This window comes from Protopterus annectens, chromosome 13.part0 (assembly GCF_019279795.1).
Source record: "Protopterus annectens isolate FY-2018-M chromosome 13.part0, PAN1.0, whole genome shotgun sequence".
NCBI classification, from domain to species: domain Eukaryota; kingdom Metazoa; phylum Chordata; order Ceratodontiformes; family Protopteridae; genus Protopterus; species Protopterus annectens.
This window is the reverse complement of record NC_056747.1, coordinates 763944743-763965506: the sequence shown is the minus strand read 5'-3', so window position 1 is coordinate 763965506 and position 20764 is coordinate 763944743. Positions and strand designations below refer to the sequence as shown.

At 40.5% G+C, this 20764-nt stretch overlaps 1 protein-coding gene across 2 annotated transcripts in view; it reads left to right on the top strand.

The window, feature by feature from the left end:
- The window catches only part of SSH2 (slingshot protein phosphatase 2), a 1225984-nt gene that overhangs the window by 592748 nt on the left and 612472 nt on the right, over positions 1 to 20764 (top strand). The window lies entirely within an intron of this gene.

Below are 20764 nucleotides of genomic sequence, written 5' to 3'. Positions count from 1 at the left end.
GGCTAAGAAATTGCATCAAGCATCGAGACCACAATGATTTCATCAGCGGTCAAATCTTTGTTTGGCCGAGAGAACAGACCAACTTATTAAAGGAAGTTTGGGATAGTTATAGTAATGAAAGGAAGAACACAGACTCCACATTCGTATAGAGGGGAGAGTGCCAGCACCAATATGCGGTCTACCAGTGGGAAGGTACGGACTGTACTACCTCAACATTCTACTACTTCACATTTGTCCACACAACCAAATTCAGCCCAGAATGAGGTAGTAAATTTGGCAAATACTGTGAGTTTGCAAAGTGAGGGGACAGCTTGTGAAGTAGTAGCTCCTAGTAGGAATATACAAGGGGAAATCAGTGACTCAGCTAATACAGTTGGAAATTTGTCTTTGACGACGAGTAGTGAACATTACACACTTCAGGGCGCATGGCCCAAAGATAATCAGGGCATTGACGGCAATTGCTGTTTTTTTGCTACCCTACCAGCTCCAGTCAAGAAGAAAGGGGACTGGACACGTCAACTGAATGAGCAGAGAGAACTCAAAAAGAGGAGGACATCAAAATGACTGGTGATAATGACATTGTTTTTAATTTATCTAATTATGTATTATCTGTGGATGGACTATATGTACTCAACAAGGGATTAACCTTTGTTCCAAGCACAGCAAGCAGTTTTAATGCTATAATTTTGGACATTATGTTTTTTGGCAGGAATTTGATGTTACAAAGTATGTTTGATGGTAATTCATCAGATAGGGTCACTTTGAGACAAACCCAGTACTTTTGTTCCTGTCTTTAATCACACAGTTAATACATTTATTAAGGTTTATGAACAGGATATTTTAAATTATTTATCTGAAGGGCGCAATAGGAATTTTTATAATTTGACAGACGAACAACGACAGGGCTTACAGAATGTTGTTGTATCTTTCGGCTTTTCCCGGTTAGGGGTCGCCACAGCAGAACTCCGGTCCGCTAATGACTGGCAGTAGATTTTTACGTACCAAGTTGCCAGCCCTGACGCACAACCTTCAACGAAGGTACGCCCATTCACACATGTCTCCACACAGAAGACGCTTTAGCTGAGAATCGAACAGGATGTCTTACTGTGAGGCGACAATGCTACCGCAGCACCACCACCGCAGTGCTTACAGAGTAAAAGTGAGATTATTAAAAATGCAGACAAGGGGGGAGCAGTGGTTGTTTTAGATAAGGGCTTCTACCAAGATTGACTAGTAAGCCTGTTATCAGATTCTTTCACCTATACCCTCATCTCCCCGTTAGTACTGAATAGAATAATCTCAGAGGTAAGATACCAACTGAAACATTTATTGGCTGAAGGCCTTGTGGACAAAAAATTATTTGAGTTCTTGTGGATAGAACATCCGGTTACACTGATTTTTAAGGCCCTGCCAAAAATACACAAGGACTTGACCAACCCTCCCATGAGACCTAAGGTAGATGCTCTATCTGAGGGTATAGAGTGTAAGGAATTGCAGGACTTGGTTCATGCTTCTGACCAAGTTGGTAAACATTCCTTGCAGTGTGGCTTTGATGCCCTTCAGGCTTCTTCCAGGGTGGCTGCTACTGGTTCAGTTATTCGTAGACATGCCTGGCTTAAGGATCAAAATTTGTCAGAGCATGTTAAAGCTCGGATTTTGGATGCTCCTCTTCAATCTGAAGTTCTTTTTGGTTCCCCTGTGGAGTCAGTTTTGAAAAAGATGGAAGACAAAGCTAAGTCTATGCAGACGGTTAAGGGATTTTTGCAAGTGCAGCCCCCTAAGTTTAGCAGGAATTGGCCTGCAAGAGGATGGTCTTACCCTTCTTCAGATTTTCAGTCTAAGGGCAGGTCTAGACGTGGTAAGGGCAGGGCTCACGCTCAGGGTTCTTTCAGACCTAGGACTTGGAGTTCTCCTGCACAATCTTCTGGTGAGGGCAGGGGTCAGCCTTTTCGTAAACAGACCCAATGACCTGTATCTTCAGCTGCCAGATCCTTCTTTTCTGGCAGCTCCTTTAGAAGGAAAGTTGGCACTTTTCAGACAAAATTGGCATTTGGTCACCCAGGACAAATGGGTGTTGGACATAATAAATCAAGGCTACAAGTTTTATTTTCACACTTTTCCTCCTTTCAAAGGCATGCCAGATGTACCTCCTCAGCAAAGGCTGGAGGCTCAAGAACAAATTTCTTTGCTTTTACAGATGGGGGCAATCCAGGTGGTACCTCCGTCAGAAGAAGGCCTAGGGTTTTATTCTCGTCTATTCCTAGTGCCAAAGAAAGGAAACACTTGGAGGCCAATTCTGGATTTGTCCATTCTCAATACATACCTAGACATTCCAAAGTTCAAGATGTTAACATTACAGCAACTTCTGCCTCTGCTAGGCAAAAATCACTGGATGGTAACTCTGGATCTCAAAGAGGCCTATCTTCACATTCCTATCAGGCCCAGCTGCAGGAGATTCCTGCGTTGGCTGGTACTTCTCATTATCAGTTCTCTGCATTCCCCTTTGGTTTATCTACTGCGCCCAGGGTGTTCACAAAGGTTCTGGCTCCTGTAATAGCTTTCTTAAGACTCAGTGGAATACAAATTTATCCTTATCTGGACGATTGCCTGATTCTTGCTCAAGACAAAGACAAGTTACTTCAACATCTACAGTATGTAATGGCAGTTTTAAGGTGCCTAGGGTATTCTGCGAACGAAACAAAGTCCAGTCTAGTACCCTCTCAGGACATGTGCTTTCTGGGTGTGAGACTGAATACAGCCTCTCAGATGGCTTTTCTGACCCTGGACAAACAAAGAACTCTTCATCTATACTTCCAGCAATTATCAGTACTGTCCAGGCTGACTGCAAGGACAGTCCTTCAAGCCTTGGGGTTCATGGCATCTTGCATTCTGGTACTTCCCAATGCCAAACTGCATATGAGGAAGCTACAATGGTATCTCAAAAGTGTATGGACTCAACACTGCCACGATTTGGACACTGTCATTCAGATAATACCTTGCATCCAAAAGGAATTCTTGTGGTGGGCACAGGAATGTCACCTAAACAAGGGACTCTCTGTGACCCGACCCGAGGCGAGAACGACGGATGCCTCATACCTGGCTTGGGGAGCACACTTCAATGGGAAATGGATTCAAGACACGTGGCCTCCCAGACTACAGCATTTGCATATCAACATGAAGGAGATGTTAGCAGTCCAGTTTGCCCTGATGGCTTTCAAGGGCCTACTTCAACCAGGACAGGTGTTGATACGAACAGACAACACTACAGTCATGTGCTACATCAACAAGCAGGGGGGAACCCATTCTTACCCTCTTTGCAGACAAGCTATGATATTGTGGGAGACTGCTCTGAGTTTGCACATCACTCTTCAAGCACGGTTTCTGCCAGGGCACAGAACTCCTAGCAGATGTATTGAGCAGACAAATTGTGGATCCCCACGAGTGGAAATTGGATCCTCTAGTATTCAAACAGTTGACAGTGGCTTGGGAACTCCAGACATAGATCTGTTCGCTTCCCTCTAAATTTCCAACTACCAAAATTTTGCACAAAGATGTTTCACCCAAAAGCTTGGAAAGTGGATGCTCTATCTTTCAGTTGGAACAACCTTCACGTCTATGCTTTTCCTCCTCTGCCTCTCCTTACCAAGGTACTCTTGAAAGTCAGGCGGGACAAGCCTTGCATGATTTTAATAGCACCAGATTGGCCACGACAGCACTGGTATCCTCTGCTGAGGAGTTTAATTCAGGAGCCTCCTTGGCCTTTGCCACAGCTTCCTCACTTGTTGTCCCAGTCAAGCAGTCATTTGCTCAATGTCAGGGTGCAGTCCCTGCATCTAACAGCCTGGCGAATTCTGTTTTAGAGCCTGTGGGTTCTCAGCTTCCTCACCGGGTTTTGGATGTCATTTTGGAAGCCAGGCCCAGCACTAGAAAGGTTTATGCTGATAAATGGAGGAGATTTTTTCTTTGGAGCACAACAAAGGACTTTGATGTCTCGGTACCTAATTTGAGTTTTACACTGCAGTACCTTACTGAATTACTAGACAAGGGTTTGTCATTTTCCTCTGTGAAGGTTCATGCTGCAGCCATTTCTGCTCACTATGATTGTGACCCTCCTTTATTTTCTCACCCTTTGTTTAAGCAATTTCTTAGAGGGGCAAAAAATATAAGACCCCCACGTAGAGCTCCTACTCCTTCCTGGGATCTCAATTTTGTGTTGGAGAAGCTTACTTTGCCTCCTTTTGAACCTGCAGCTAAGTCGGAATTGAAGTTTTTGTCTCGGAAGACTGCCTTTTTGTTGGCCATTACTTCTGCTAGAAGGGTATCTGAATTGCAGGCTCTCATGACAGTTGAACCCTTTCTAATATTCCATAAGGATAGAGTTTCCTTACGTACTAACCCTACTTTTATGCCAAAAGCTATTTCTAATGTGGCCTTGAACCAGTCTATCCATTTGCCTACCTTTTATGCTGATCCCCAAAATAAGGGGGAAAAAATCTTGCATTCTTTGGATATACACAGGCAGTTACGTTACTATTTGAGCAGAACTAAGGAGTTCAGACAGACTCAACAGTTATTTGTTTCTTTTGCTTTGAGTTCACAAGGGAAAGCTGTTTCTAAGCAGACTATTTCAAAGTGGATTGCTAATTGCATTGCCTTTTGTTATTCTCATCATGGGAAGAATGTTCCTGCTGGGATTAGACCTCATTCCACTAGGGCTACTGCCACATCTACTGCTTTTTTGAGGGGTGTAGCTACTAAGGATATTTTGGAAGCAGCTACTTGGAGTTCAGTTCACACTTTTACTAAGCATTACCATCTCCCGCTTTACTCCAAGTCCAGGGCTGGGTTTGCCACTGCAGTCTTACAGGGCATGTTAGCAGCCCCTAATGCTTTTTAGTTTGCCAGCCTCCTTTTTCCTTTGCTTTGGGATTCTACCCACAGGTTATGACTGCAGCAATGTGAGACGAAGAACATAGTACAGTTTTGTACCTACCATAAATGTGGATGTTCGAGGATCCACATTGCTGCAGTCCTATTTTCCCTCCCTCCTTCCCCTCTATGGTTTGGGGTTGTTGTTGATGTGGTTGTGGTTGTTGTTGTTGTTATTGTTCCTTAGGGATTATTGTTATTTTCTCCTTTGTGGCTCTGGCCTTTCCTTTTTTTAAGGCCTTCTGACATCTGCGGCAAGAAAGACTGAGGATATGGCGTCGGTCATGCGCTTAAGTACCACTACGTACTGACGTCAGCTCCGGGCGCCCATGACCGACGCCAGCCTAACTCTTTGGTATTCGGGCCGACCGAGGACAGCGGACTACCCACAGGTTATGACTGCAGCAATGTGGATCCTCGAACATCTACATTTATGGTAGGTACAAAACTGTACTTTTATCTGAATATCTATGATTATTGTTTTTGTGTGTAATATGGGCTGAAGAATAGGGTTAGCAAGACCTGCATATCTTTTTTTGGACATGAAGCCAGAATGATAAGGGTGCATAATATTAGACAGATTTTTTTAACGGTAGTTACCAGCAAAGCATAGCTCTTGTAATTTTTGAACATAAGTGAAATAGGATGATAATTATTTAGTATCTTTGTCTGGTTTAGGGAGTAAAAATTGTAACTGCATAACTGTAATATAGGTCTGGAAAGCTATCCATAGCAAATGCCTGAAAAGGTTATAACATATTGGGGAACACAAGTTAAAAAGTTTGTAAAAGTCATTTGAAGTAAGTCTAGGATTGTGCTGTTTTATTTGTAAAATTAGTTATTACTTGTGAAATGGGATCCCTATCCAGAAAAAGAAATTCAAATGCACTCTAAGGTGAAACATAACTGTAAATAAGTATATTTTGTGTATACTCTGGAATAATATTACAATATATATATATATATATATATATATATATATATATATATATATATATTAGTAATTATACAATGACTGGCCATTAATATTCAAAAATGAGTGTGCTGTTTGGCCAGCCCAACCAGCATGCCCATTGTAAATCTGAGAATATACTAACAGAAAAAGGTCCAGTCGCCCAGACTTTTTCCGTTAGTATATCTCCTGCCTTTTTTTTTTTTTTTTTTTTTGCTCTGCAGAGGTAGCAACGGAGAAAGGAAGATCTCTGTTGCTTTTGTTAAGATATCTCATTTTGTTATATGAGTTGAAGCACTCTTCACCTTTCAATGGACAAGGAAGATCTCCATTGCTTTTTTTAAGACATCGCGCCATGTTGTATGAGTTGAAAACCTCGTATAACATAGCGAGATATCTTAAAAAAAAGCAATGGAGATCTTCCTTTCTCCGTTGCTACCTCTGTACAACACTGATGTACAGTAAGCATGGAAACACAAGTCCCTTACACATGTGCAGTGCATCAGAAATGCCCCAGGATACCGGAAAACTGCAGAAGAGCAGCATTGAGGCATTATACAATGACATTATTTAAGAAAAGTATTTTCATTCTTAAATAATGTCATTGTATAATAGCAATAACCCACGGCTGGGTGTGAGCAATGCTGGAATTATCCACAGTTGGCTTTGTTTGGTCAATCAAGTTTCACCCTCGTGACAAAACCACACCAACCGTGGGTAATTCCAGCATTACCCACACCCAGCCGTAGGTTATTGCTTAAATAAATCATGGAATGTATGCTCTGAATGTAATTATTCTGAAAAGGACTGCTTGTTGTATTCCTATTCCAGTATAGTTAAAATTTCTTTCTGTAGCCAAAAAAGTGGTAACAAACTTCCTAATGATATCAGCAGTAAAATAAAGAAATTGTGTATATTATAGAGAAGAGCATATTTGAAGTTTACATAACATTTTTGCAAGGTAAAAGCAATTCGGCATATGTTGAGGATTAACTAAAATAACGTCTGATATTTCCGTGTCTTCCTCCAGCTGAGATAATTTAATTTTATTTGCTTTCAGAAGTTTTTTTTTTACATGGAAGGTCGCAGTACAGTACTGTGCAACATGTAATTGTTTTGACGTTAACTGGTTTAGTTTTTTTTGAAGACATCTTGAAAATCCTGCTATTAATTTTTGGTAGCTCAGCATAACTGCTTGTCTGAAAGAGATAAGGAAAAAGTCCAGATAATAGTTTAGGTTTGATATTAATTATATAGTAAATAATTTAAAAGAAGGTATAAAAATATAGTGTGTTCTAAAAAATGTTTAAAATAAAAATTTGTCTAAACATTCTCCGTGGAAAAGTAACATTTTTCTCAGTTATTTTTAAGTGTAATGGGAATACTCATGTAAAGTTGTTCTACATTAGGAAGGTTTGTGGCATGCACTGTGGTGGCAGGACAGGTAGCTTTCATCCTTCTAAGTTGGGAACTGCTGATTGAGAGCTCAGTGTCTGTTATTCTTAAAGTGTATTAGCTCTGGTTTAAGCACTTGGGCTTCAGGCCAGTTATTTTACATTAAGAAGGTTCATGGTCTGCACTCTTGTGGGAGGAGAGGCTGGACTCTGCCCTTCTGAGCTGGGAATTTCTGGTTAAAGGTTTATAGTGCCTGAATATTTGAACTGTATCTTACTGAAATTGGTACACCTTGTTTGCTGTAGCATAGACTAGATCCAGGCCTGCTGAATCTAGCTTTGTTTGTATGCTTGTTATTTCCTGAACGCTAATTCCACCTAAAACGCGGCTTCTCAGCGCTTCTGTGGATCCCTAGTGATATCTGCATTGCATACTGTACTTATTTCCTTGCTTCGCTTGAAAGAAAGTTACTGTTTGTCATTTTTGCATTTAAGTTACCTGTGACACATTGCACTTGTTACCTGGCACTTGCTCACTAAAGCAATTATAAGTCAGCACTAAAAATTAAAAGCACTACACACTCGCTCCCCATTGGCCCTTGTTTTCAATTATAAAGGAATTCCCAATATTATTCTAGCATGTCCAAAGGTCAGTTGTCAATCTCCTCTCCGGTCCAGCTGGTGAATATGGGAATCTTGAGGCAATGTTACAACTGCCTCATGTACACAGACAACCCTCTCCTCCTCCCAACAAATTCCAACACATGTGAGAGATGCAACCATATAGCCAAACTGGAGGCTAAGCTCCCTCAACTCAGTACTGGCATAACCAGTCAGGAGGAGAAGGAAACCACACTCACTACAATTCTAGTCTCCCATAGACCTACCACGACAGCAAACCAAACACATAATCACACAAAAACATACTCGGAGGCTCTAAATAAAGATCTGCCTAAGCAGCAGAGACCTCCAAAGCAGACACCCAAGCAACCGCTACCCCAAAACAAAACACGTGCAACACATATTTCACAAAGCCAGTGTGCCAAACAGTCACAGCCCTTAAGGCTAAACAACACACCTGATACACTTGTAATAGGTGACTCTATCGTCAGGCACACTGACGTCCCGCTCACCAGGCAGAACAAGGAGAAGGGCACGGTGAGCAGCCTGTCTGGCGCTAGGATCCGCCACATAACACAAGCACTCAGGTCACTATAAGGCAAGTACAAATATGACTCAGTCATTGTCCATGCTGGTGTGAATGACCTGAGACGTACCTCCCTGGACTACATGAAAAGAGACATAGAGGAGCTCTCTGAGCATGTAGCCCAGGCTGGTATGACCCTGACCTTGAGTAGCATCTTACCCTCACCAAGAATGATGCCACAATATGAAGACAAGAAAACAATTGGCTTAAGTATTGGTGTCATTCAAAGGGGATCCAATGCCTGTCAGCTTGGAATGATATGCACGACAAGCCACGATGCTTTGCTAGGGACGGCTTGCACCTGTCACCCCTGGGCTTTCGGATATTGGCAAAGGCTCTTGCTACCCCCATAGTGCCTTTTTTAGGCAAGGCTCAAAAGACAAACCCACCTCCATAGATATCACAAGGGATAAGAAACTAAGAGTAATGCTACTGAACGCTAGAAGTCTAAACCTCAAGATGCACGCACTCGAAACTCTCCTTAGCATGGAGAACATCGATATCTGTGCAGTAACAGAAACCTGGTTCAGGACTCTCGAGAGCACCCCAGCACTACCAGGTTATACCTCATACCATGCTTTTCGGCCCCAAAACTTGGACCGAACCACAAAAGGAGGGGGAGTATCGATATTCATCAAAGATACCCACACCTCCAGGTTGGTGGCAAAGCACGAAGCATCAGAGACTATCCATGTGCAACTAACATTGGGTAAAACTGCCTTCCAGTTTATAGCCTGCTACAGACCACCCTCCCAAACCCAGGAACCCCACTCGGCCTTCCTGAGAACACTGGAAAATATGAAGGTGTCTCCGAACACCATTATATTGGGCGACTTCAACTACCCAAACATAGATTGGGAGCATTACTCTAGCTCCAACACCCTTGCCCAAAGGTTCCTAGAATTCATAAACTCAAATGCTATGGAACAACTTGTTACCACTCCCACAAGAGGGGAAAACATACTGGACCTGATCATCACCAACATGGGGACTCTATGCTCCAGACCAGAAGTGTATCCCTCACTGGTAAGATCAGACCATAAACTGATCTCACTGGATATTCACATCCCGACCCCACCCCTTGCCCAGAAAACCACAGTGAAAAACTTCTCTAAAGCAAATTTCACACTCCTCAAAACCGAGGTGGAATCCTTCAAAGCCCCCGGGCGTGTGGAAAATACGGCCCAGACCGCAGAATCCTTTATAAATGCATTCTATGTACACCTTCAGGAATGCATGGATCATGCAATCCCAAATAAAACCAAGACCCAATCCTCCAAAGGCAGACGACCTGTCTGGTGGACCCCAGCCATAAACAAACTATACAATAGAAGGAGGAAACTACTACATGATAGAGCAAAATCCCAAAAAGGGAAGGCATCTCTGATCAGTATTAGCAAAAAACTAAGGGCACTCATAAAATCGTCAAAGGCCAGCTTCAAGAGGAAAATTGCACAGGACACTAAGGATAATCACAAGGCTTTCTTTAGTTATGTTAGGAACCTGGGTGGGAATTCCCAGATATGCTCAGAATTAGTCCAAAATGACAAAAAATACACTGATCCCACAGACATTGCCAACATCCTAGCTGACAGGTTCAGAGCAAACTTCTCCCCCCCCCCTCCCCACCAAAAAGGCAAATATCTATCCCAGCAGAGTGCTGCCCCCCTGACATCTCAGATGCTCAGGTGGGAGCCGCCCTCTCCAAAGCAAAAAACACAGCATCAATGGGACCAGACGGTGTCCCAGGCTTCGTCCTACATGAACTCCAAAAGAGCTAAACCCAAACATAAAACTACTGTTCAATCTCAGCCTTACTACAGGATATGTACCCAAAGAGTGGCGTACAGCAACAGTGATCCCTCTCCACAAAGGTGGTGCCTCAACGGACCCTGGAAACTATCGCCCCATAAGCCTGACTAGCTTGGTCTGCAAAGCTATGGAAAGGATCATCATGGACCTCATAAATAAAGATATTGGGGACCTACAGACACTGGATCCTACCCAGTTTGGCTTTGTTAAGTGCAGATCCTGCCTCTTAAGCCTGGTTGACTTCTTTGAAACAGTCACCAAGGCCATTGACGAAGGGAAGGTGGTCCACACAGCCTATCTGGACCTCGCAAAAGCCTTCGATACAATACCCCACTCGGGCATTATAGATAAGCTCACCAGCTTAAATATAAACCCCTATGTCACTAGATGGGTTGCAAACTAGCTCAAGGACAGAACCCACATGGTTAGAATTGCTGGAGCCATGTCAGACTCCAAACCAGTTACAAGTGGCGTCCCACAAGGCTCAGTCCTGGGACCTCTCTTGTTTGGTATATATTTCTCGGAGGTACAGGCCAACACGGAAGGACTGTGGCTGACCAAGTTCGCAGATGACTGCAAACTGGGCGCCATAATAGACTCTCCTGCCGACACAAGCCTCCTCCAAAAGGGCCTCATAGAAACAGACAACTGGTGCCAGAGCCATGGCCTCAAGCTAAATGCCAAAAAGTGTATAGTCATCCCCTTTGGCAAAAACAAAGTGCCCACAAATTACCACATAGGTGGTAATCCATTAAGTACAGAAGAAGTAATTAGGGACCTGGGGACCCAAGTTGATAGCAATCTCTCATTTGACAACCACGTGGCCAAAGTGGTTAGAAAAACATTTTATATAGCCCACCTAATCATGAAGTGATTCACATCTAGATTAGGGGAGGTCATCGTGCCTCTTTACTCCCCTTTTGGGATGTACCTTACCAAACACCTGCAGCAACTGGAAAGACCCCAAAAGTACCTCACCAAGAGGATCAAAGGGCTCAAACAGATGCCATATGCTGCCCGGTTAAAGAAACTCCAGCTCTACTCAGTGGCATACCGCCTGCTCAGAGGTGACCTGTGCCTGACGTATAAGGCCATGTCCAACCCGGAATTAAGGGACATGCTGCACCTCAAAAAATCCAAATCCCATCGAGCTACACGCTCGAGAGACTTGAACCTCAGCACTGAAATAAATAGGACATGCTGGAGGGACAGATTCATAACCCAGAGGCTCCCTTCACTCTGGAATAAAATCCCAGTCCAGGTTAGGCAGAGTCCCTCATTGACTCTCTTCAAGAGGAATCTTGATGAGTGGATGGGAGATCGTAGGTTTATCCCGGGTATCACTTCTGTGTCACTGATAGACAGAGGCACAGTATACTAACCTCGAAAAAGGGCATAGCAAAATTAATTTAAAATGGGTGGCGAAAGCCAAACACACTCTGGCTAGGCTTATAAATGCCCTAGGGCAGATAGCCTAGTATGAACCTATGAACCTATAAACAGGTAATACTGTTCTTTTTTTCTTTCACCCTTCTCTTTCGTCTTGTTAAGTTTTAAGAAATATGGTCACTGTAGTATAAAAAAAGAACACACGTCTGGTTAAAAGAGCACGACAAAAGAAAAATGAATGTGCTTTTTCTTTTTCTTGCATAGGGGAATGACTGGATTAAGGCCCTTAGCTTGATCTAGTAACTAGTTTTAAGAGCCAGCAAGTAAATGAAAAGAATATTGAACATTATAATTCTTTTTTCTAGCAAATAAATGTATGCTTAGTTGCACTTTTATATGTGGTTCTCATGTCATGAAATGGCTAGGAGATAATGTCTGAAAGCATTCAATTGTTTACTCAGCTGAGAGAGCTATAAAGATAAGACAAAACCAGATAGCACTTAGTCGGACAGGCTGCACCATGCATCTTAGCATGGATAACCTTTCTTTTAGACTCAAGTTTGTGAGTATGGCTGTCACTTTGGAACATTTGTTCTGATTAGGAATTTAAAATTTCAGTACTTGAAGATGTACATAGTTTTGTGTGTTGTTGTTAAGTTAATCGGTTTTAGGGGAGTATTGGGGATTTTTTGAGGGTTTTCAGTAAAACAAAAAAGGATGTGACATAGGCACAAATGGATATGACAAGAAACTGTATAAAAGATCAACGTGCCAAACAGTGTATGCATGTAACACAAAAGCTGGAACTAGACATTTAACAAAAAAGCTGTTATACATAAAAGGAGAGAATAATAACTTTTTAACACAAGGATGCTTTCTGTAATGTCTTTAAATGTCAGTGGTCTAACAGATGAATGCAAAACAGAAAGAGTAGTGAACTATATTAAAAACTGTAGACTGCAAATAGCTATGCTATAGGAGACACTTGGAAAGACCTGAACATGTGAATTTGATAAAGAAAGGTTTTCAGGATGGTTATTCAGTGGAATAGCTGGAACAGAGGAAAAGATTAGTTGTTGTTGTTTGTCTTTTCGGATTTTCCCAGTTAGAGGTCGCCACAGTGGAACTCCGGTCCGTTAATGATTAGCAGTAGATTTTTTATGGTGCCAAGTTGCCAGCCTGACGGCCAACCTTCAGCGAAGGCACACCCATTCACGCATGCCTTTCGGAGGCCACTTGACTGCGGGGAGGACATGCAGACTCCACACAGATGGCACTCCAGCCGAGAATCGAACAGGAGAACCTCTTGTTGTGAGACAGCAACGCTACCGCTGTATATTAATTGCAAGAGGAGCTCCAATAGTGATAGAGGAAGATAAATATTAATGGTAGATTTGTTGTACTTGGGGGCTGCAGACAAGAGAGGAGGCTTGTATTGTCATGTATTTATATTTCACCTAAAACTGCTATAATGGCGCTTAAGAAAATTCTGGGAGGAATAATCAGTTTTCAGCAGGGAATATTACTTGCAAGTGGGGACTGGAATTTGGTTTGCAGCAGTGAAGATGTTTCTGGGGGGCACAGAAGGGAGAACTTAAAGGAGGGTAGATTTTTGAAGAAATTTATGAAAATATTTGGCATGGTAGATGCAATTTCAATACTAGTAGTTCTGAGTGAATTTACATATTATTCTCCAAGATACAAAAACTGGGCTAGGCTAAACATCGTTTACATTCCATAGGAACATGTGCATTTAATTGAAGGTCTTGATGTGCACCCTTTAACTGTTTCAGATCATGCACCAGTAATAACTAAAATAAAAACACAGGGTCATGAAATAAAAATGAGACACTGGTGCTTTCCCACCTATCTGTTGAAAAGATAGGACTTTAAGAAATGGATAGTGGAAATTATTCAGGAGCTATTAGAGAAGATAGAATTTTCTTTTGAAGGTATAGCTAGGGAGTGGGATAAAATTAAAGTGAAGTTTAAAAATAGGGTGGAAATAAAAGAAAGGGAGATATGGTTGAGAAGTAAAAAGAATTATTTAGAGGGACTGACAAATGTTAAAGTATTGCAAAAATAGGGTGAATCTCACAGAACAAGAGGAGGAGCAACTGCAAAATGCTAAACCGAAAATAAGGGATTACCTCGATAATATGCATGAGTTTAGAAAGATTGCTGTTAAGCAAGTTTTTTTTTGATAATAACTGTAAAGCACAAAAACTGTTAGCACAATTGCTCAGGCAACAGAAAGTAGAAAAAGAACTGTTGCTAGGCTTAGGAAACCCATAACAAGGAAGATAACGAGATCTATAGAAGTATTTCAGAAATTCTGTGAAAGTCCGTATAAAGCAGAAAACTATGGAAATCAAGAACAGGTACAAATGGAAATGTTTATGGAAGAATTAAATATGCCAAGGTTAGAGTTAGTCAAGGCTCAGTTGCTAACAGGATAGGAGGAGATGAGCTAAAAATGATGATGTATAACCGATCTACAGGAAAGTCTCCAGGACTAGATGGTATTCCTGTAGAAGTTTGGAAGCTGGGAAGGAAAAAATTGATAAAGATCTGGAAGGTTTTGTTTGACAGTATTTTAAGAGAAATACCAACATCCTGGAAGAAAGCAGTGGTAGGTGTAATACCTAAAGAAGGTAATTATCCATCAGATCCAGATACATACAAGCACAATTTCAATACTAAACCATGGTTATAATGTGTTTATGCCTACAATGGCTAAAAGAATGGCAAAAGAGATGCCACAATAGATAGATATGGATCAGTGTGGTTTTGTGGAGGGGAAGCAGACATTCGACAACATTAGCAGAACATTGATGATCCAGAGGGAAGCAGAATGTAAGAAAATACCATTGTTGTTGGTGGGGATTGATGCAGAGAAAGTATTTTACAAAGGAAACTTTGACTTTGTGAGCAGGGTAATGGAAGAATTTACATTCCCTGATAAAATTATAAGGTTGATTAAGAATATATATGAAGAATCGGAGATGAAAATTAAAGTGGGTGGGTTCCTCTCTGATAATTTCTGACTGAACAGAGGAACCAGGCAGGGGTGTCTTCTTTCCCCTCTGTTATTTGCATTATATTTAGAACCATTGGCAAAGAAAATAAGAGGATATAATTGGTATGGTAGTCAAGGAAATCTGGCTCTATTTGCAGATGACATTGGTTTATACCTGATAAAACCAGAAAAGGACATTGCAGTGTTGTGGAACATTTTGAGACTGTTTCAAATCTGTTTAGGATACAAAATTAATGAAACTAAAACAAAAGCAATAGCAGTAATTATGTACCCACACACAAATTGGTTCAGTAATATTCATATTAATGGGGACATGATGAGATAAAGTATTTAGGAGTATGAATTAAAAATGATTCCAGTGAGGCAGCTAAGGATATGTGGAAAGAGATGATACAAAAGCTGAGAGATTGAAAGCTTGGTTATATGGATATGAATAGTAAGATATAAGCAGTTAAAATGTTTTTAGTCCCTTTAATCTGATACACAGGTCAGGCATATTTTTATAAACCAGAGGATAAGTTGTGGATAGCAATTAAAGAGCTGAAAGATTTTACCTGGGAGGGGAAGACTGCAAGAGTCAAGTGGGATAAGATGATTCTTTCAGTAGAACAAGGCAGATTGGGATTACCTGACTTGAAGGGGTATTTCAGAGCTATACAGTTAAGGCTCTTATACATAGCACAAGCAGAAAACTATTATTCAAAGTGGAAAGTGATGATGAAATGGGGGAAGCTCAAGAAGCAAGGAGAGACTGGGATTTTGGATGCAAACCTTTAAAGAGAAGAACAGTAATCATACAGAATATTATATTCGTTAAGTAGCAGAAAGTATTCTAAGAACTAAGCCAACATGGGAATTGAGAAAGGAGATTCTGCTGATAGGGATTACTGTAATTAGGAATGCAGACAATAGGCAAGAGGGGGCTGGAATTTATTGGAGAAAACTGGCAAAGGAACCAGGATATTGTGAGCTAATAACTAGAGAGGGAAAAGTAATAGAATGGGAACATGCCAAGAATTTATTTGGACTGCAGGTTAGAGATTAAGGAAGATTATAGGCAAAAAGAAAAAAATGGGGGGGGGTCCTAAATGAATGACCAGCACTGGTAGAGTGTTTTAGAATCTAGAACAGAAGCTGCTGTTAAAAATGAAATAATTACTAGACCAAATAAAATATTGCATGATAACTAGTAGAATCTAGAACAGAATCTGCTGTTAAAAATGGAATAATTGCTAGAACAAATAAAATATAGCATGATAACTAGTAGAATCAATCAGAGAAGGTTAGGAAGGATTGGGAAGAGGGATTGGATAAGCAATTCACAAAGAAACAATGGGGGATATACATTGGTCTCCCAAATATCCAAAAAAAACCTAGAAGATTTAGGATTTTTGTTTGGAAATGTTTACATAGATATTTTTATACCCCAAGTAGACTCCAGAGAATTTTTCATCAGGTGGACGGCAAATGTTGGAGGCATGATGAGGGATAAAGAGGTAATTGGGAACATGTTTTCTGGGAGTGTAATGAGTTGTCAGACTTTAAGGATTCCCTGAAGACAAATCAGAGATATTGTGGGTTATTTATGTTTGAATGTTTTCTTGAAAGTAAAGTAACTTGAGAATGTGTCCTAGGTTCACATGAAGATAAGAAGAAGCAACTACAGAATATAGTAGCCAGACAAACATTAATTAGAACATGTAAGCTAAAAGTTATACATTCAAAAATGTATAAAAGTTTACATTCAAAAAACTCTCATGTATAAAAGGTGGGAGCAATGCCATTCTGTCATAAAGACTACTCTATTCATGCTGTCATAGAATGCAGGTGGCCTTCTAGGTATAGACAGAAAGCAAGTGCAGGGTGCATATAGCAGTAATGCAGTAGATACAGCTTGATGGAAATTAGCTTGCGAATTTGGTAAAAAAGGATTTCTGGATAGATGTTCAGTATAATATCAGGGACAAGGGAAAGGGGAAGTAATACTGATTTCCAGAGGACCTGAAATCGTGGGTAGAAGAGAAGATAATCAGTAATGTTAGATTTATACAAAGGGGTTATTGACAGGGGAGGAGAATTACATTGGCGTGTATTTATATTCCACCTAAATCTGCTGTTGTGGAGCTTAAAAGAATTTTTGGAGAAATAATAAACTTTCAGCAGGGGGTATTATTTATGGATGGGGTCTGGAACCTGATTTGCAGTGGTGAGGGTATATCAGTGGGACCTAAAGGGGGAAATGTATCAAAAGAGGGTAGATTTCTGAAGGAATATGTGAGTATATTTGGTATAGAAGATCTGAAGTCAGTAGCAGGAATACAGAATTTGCATAGTATTCCTCAAGATACAATAACTGAGCTAGACTGGATAGAAACTATATTTCACATGAGCATATATATTTAATTGAAAGCTTTGACATACATATGATAACCATTTCAGATCATACACCAATACAAATAAGCTAAAGACACAGGGTAATGAAGTAAAAAAATGAGATACTTATGATTTCCTACCATTTGTTAAAAAAGAGGAATTTAAGGAATTCAGGAGTTATAAGGGAAGACCGAAATCTCTTCAGATGAGATAAGTGAATATGAAAATGGAGTTTCAAAACATGGTAGAAATAAGAGAGAAAGAAATGGCAAAAAAGCAATAGGAATTATTTAGAGGGGCTGAGAAAACTTACAGTATTGCAGAATATGGAGAATCTTACAGAAAAGGTAAATAAACTGCAGAATGCTACAGTAGAAATAAGGGAGTGAGTGTAAATTTTAAACCATGATTATAAGGTGTTCATGACTACTAGCTAAAACAGTGGTCAAGGTACTGCTAGAATTGAAAGATATGGATGAATCCAGATTTGTTGATGGGAGGTAAATATTTGACAGCATTAATAGAACAATGATGATTTAGAGGAAAGCAGAATGTAAGAAAATGTCATTGCTGCTGGGATTTTATGCAGAGAAAACATTCAGTAGAGTCAGATGGGATTTTATGAGTAGGGCAGTGGTGGTATTTGCATTCCCTGATATAATATTTTGGTTAATTAGGAGGATGTATGAAAGGTTGGACACAAGAATTAAGATGGGTGAGTTCCTATCAGACATGCTGCATTTTAGCAGAGGAACCAGGCATAGGTGCTGTCCTTCTCCTTTATTTCTTTCATATTTAGAGTCACTGGCAAAGAAAATAAGGTACTCACAAATTTAATGATACAAATGGTATGGTAATCAAAAACATTAGCTGTATTTGCAGATGATAGTATTATTTTAGACTTGATAAATCCAGAAAAGGGCATTTTGATGATGTTGAACATTTAGAAACAGTTTTGTATCTTTTCAGGATATAAAATAAATGAAGGTAAAGCAAAGGCTGTAGTGGTAAACTGTGTGTCCAGACACAAATTGGTTCTGCAGTACCCATATCTGTGGGGGCATGATAAGATGACGTATTTAGGTGTATGGCTTAACAAGAATTCTATTGTGGCAGCCAAGGATGTCTGTGGGAAGAGAGCAGATAAAAGATAAAGCAAAAATTGAGAAGTTGGAAGCACTTGGTTATGGATACAGATAGTAATAGCAGTAAAAATGTTTCTAATCCATTTAGTTTTATTTACAGCTCAGGTATATTTTTATCAAACAGAGAAGTTGTGGACAACAATTAAAAAGTTGAATAATTTATATGAGAGGGGAGGAGGTGAAGAGGGCAAGAGTTAAGGGAGATAGGCTGATTCCTCCCTTAGAACAAGGTGATTTAGGATTACCTTATTTGTAGGATACTGTGCAGTTAAGGCTCATGTATAAATCAAAGTGGAACGGGCTGATGTTGAAATAGGGAGGGAATTCAAAAAAGTAATGAAAGAGTAGGTTTGGGATACAGGCCCCTAAGGGGAACAACAACAAGCCTAGAGAATGTTATATTTGTAAAGTATCAGAAAACAGTGTAAGTACTAATCCAACATGGGAATGGAGAAATTTCATTTTATAGAAAACAGGCAATGGAGAGAGAGAGCTAGGATTTATTGGAGTATTGGGAGCAAAAAACTATTGAGGGAAAGGTAATAGAGTGGGATGAGTCCAAGGAGAAGTCTAGACTGCAGGTTACAGACTGCCTTCCCTACCAGGGATTGAGCATATAGGCAAAGAGAAAGGGGTAATAAGTGTGAAGTGAAAGACCAACTCTGGTTGAGTTTTTGATTGAATCTAGAACAGAAGATGCTGCTGCAAAAAAAGTGTAATTAGTAGGGCATATAAAATATTGCATGTTAACTGTAAGAGAGGTTAGAAAACATTGGTAACGAGAATGGAAAGACATTGTACAGAAAAAAGCCGTTTAACATAATTGTCATAAAACATCCATGCAGTTTTTTTTTCATATAAAGTCTACATATGACCAGCAGCAGTGCGGACTTATAGTTGGCATAGCCAGCTCATCTATTTTGATACTTAACATAGATCCTAGTCCATTTCAGGAAGAACACAGGGATCCACCCCTAAAAGACTTGAGTTATTGTGTGTGACTTGAGCATTCATCTCAGTATATTGCTGATCAGACTTGAACTTCATCACTGGAGTACCCAAAGAGGTGACCAAAAGCTGGTTCGACTAATAGTAGTAAAAATAGAATCAAGATGTTAAACATATAGCTTGGAAGAGGAGTGGCAGTTGGCCTGTCCATTTTTTTGGAGGGGGGCACAGTTGGCCCTTTGGGAAGACCCTGGTGATTGCACTTGGCATGAGTAGTGCACCACATACTTGAAGGATAGGCATGTATAGATGCATGTTTGTGCCTTCTAAGGCCAGCTGATTGAACCCATGACGAGGAGAGAAGAAGTCTGGTGTAAAACCAACAGACAAAAAGAAAAAAAAAACTCTCCAGTAGATAACTGCACCTTTTTGGCTGCATGACTCTCACCTTTCAAGGGTGCAAATGGGCTGGTGGTCTCTCTTCCCTTAAAAGAATGAATGGGTCAGCAGGATTGTCAAAAAGGGAGGCTTGATGTTCATTATGGGGAGTCAGGGACCCTAAAAAATCTCCACTTAACGTGGCTAGAGAAGAAAGGCATGTTACTGCTGATTGTGTTCCACTTCAGAGCATCCCTTGCTTCACAAAGTTGTGATACATAGTTGCCTAATTTATTAGTAGGGCCTCACTGTGCTCTAGAAATATGCATTAGAGATGCTTCATTATATTTTATGTATAGCTCCTCCTCATACCCTAAAAATATGGAGACGTGCATCTTTTTTTAGACGTGAGGCAAAACCACTTCCTCAACTGCAGGTATCCAGGACTTTTTGGAAGACTAATTCACTGGACAGTGATTATTTATAGCTTGCAGGCATAAACCAATTTTTATAGGCTATTTTTAAGAATGTGAAAAAGGGTTACGGCTGCATGCTATAAGTAACCATTACTGCTTGTACTAAACTTCAAACACTAAATAAATGCCCTGCAAAGCAGATACCAAGTCCTGCAGTACCCAACCAGTATAGCTAATAAAGTGAATACTGGAAGTATTGTATTTTCTGTTTTTCTTCAAGACTTACCTGTGGGAGCCAGGCCAAATCATGCAGTGTACTGTCATACACCATAGTCAGGAGATGCAGCAAACCTGCATTTCTGAGATACAGCAACTAATTTTTCTGTTAGTACTGGTGACTAGCCCCCCTCTGTGTCATTGCTGAAGGTTAGACATTTCGGATAAAACTGTTTATGTTGTATACTAACAACAAAACTTCACCTGTTCATGCTGCCTGCATGCTATTTCCCATAATCATGTTTCATATAAATATAAGATAGTAAAAATGTTAAAGACAATATAAGTTCATACATGAGTGTGTGTGTGTGTGTGTGTGTGTGTGTGTGTGTGTGTGTGTGTGTGTGTGTGTGTGTGTGTGTGTGTGTGTGTGTGTGTGTGTGTGTATGCATGCATATATACATACACACACACACACACACACACACACACACACACACACACACACACACACAGGGTTACTATTAGATGATCGAAGACGCATTCTTTGAAATGCGCCTTGATT